Raw genomic sequence first — 1351 nt, 5'->3', positions numbered from 1 at the left:
ATATATATATATATATATATATATACACACTTATATACATTTATACACTAATACATAAATTCAAATCTATAAGTAAAATTAGAACAGATAATGTGTATAGTGAAATTAACTCTAATGATACTCTTTCCAAACAAGGTTTGATTCTATAACTAATCACAACTCTGATAATACAGTCAGGTTGTTTCCTAGCCTTAATGTTAATTGTCATGATAATAACCCCACCTTAACACCTAATTTGCAGAGGAGAGCTAGTGGAAATTCCTTTAAACATGAGTACCAAATTCAATTGAATAAATGCCTGTGTAATTGTCTAAACAAAGCTGTATGCCCTTTACAAAATCCGTATTTAAGGAAAAAATATCATATACCTGTAGTGAAACTGTTAGTTTCACTACATACCAGTATAAGGTAACAACTGGAGATGATAAGTATTATTATATTGGTTCATCTACTGCAATTTGGAAATGTAGATTTCATAATCATTCACATTCATTTATGTATAGAAGAAAAAGTAATCCTACAAATCTTAATAAATGAATTTGGGATTTAAAAGAACATTAAATATGATTTAAAGTGGCTCCTTATTAGTTATGCCCCATTGAAGAATATTGGTAATTCTACATGTGATCTTTGTCTTGAAATGTATTATATAATTACTTCTAGATTAATTTTATTGAATTTTAATGGAAACTTTACAATACGATGTTGCCATAAATTTAGAAAGACATTCAAATCTTTCAATTATTAAATATAATAATTTTTCATATATTGTATAATTTTAGTTAATTTTGATAAAAGGTTCAATATTATGAGTAAGTTGACAACTAATTGTTATGATGTAAAGTATCTAAGTTTCTATTAATCATAATGTAGAATCCTTAGCTTTATTGTTTATTCTTTAGTTATCCAGTGACATCACCAATAGTTGTATGCATAAATAGCATTTTTTAGATTATATTTCTATGTAGATTCCTAACTGTCATAATGTAGAATTCTAATGTTTGTTTTTTATTATTTCTTTATCCATTGTTATTACCAGTAATTGAATACAAAAATTACTTTTCTTAGATATGGTTATTTTTCATTTTATTTTTATAAAACATTTTCGTTATCCAATGGTATCACCATAAGTTGAATGAAGGAATGTCTTAGGTAGAATTTGATTTAGGCATTCTATTTGTTAGCGTTTACAAACTGGTAATATTTCAAGATGTTCACTTTGAATTTCACTAATTTTGGATAGCCTTGATAATGCATTAACATATATTTTTGAGGATGTCAATATCAATTTTAATGATATTTTCTATACGTATGTATGTATACGTACATGCATGTATATATATATAGATCG

Source organism: Octopus bimaculoides, chromosome 11 (genome assembly GCF_001194135.2).
Source record: "Octopus bimaculoides isolate UCB-OBI-ISO-001 chromosome 11, ASM119413v2, whole genome shotgun sequence".
Lineage (NCBI taxonomy): Eukaryota > Metazoa > Mollusca > Cephalopoda > Octopoda > Octopodidae > Octopus > Octopus bimaculoides.
The sequence above is the reverse complement of the archived record's forward strand: the minus strand, read 5'-3'. Positions refer to the sequence as shown.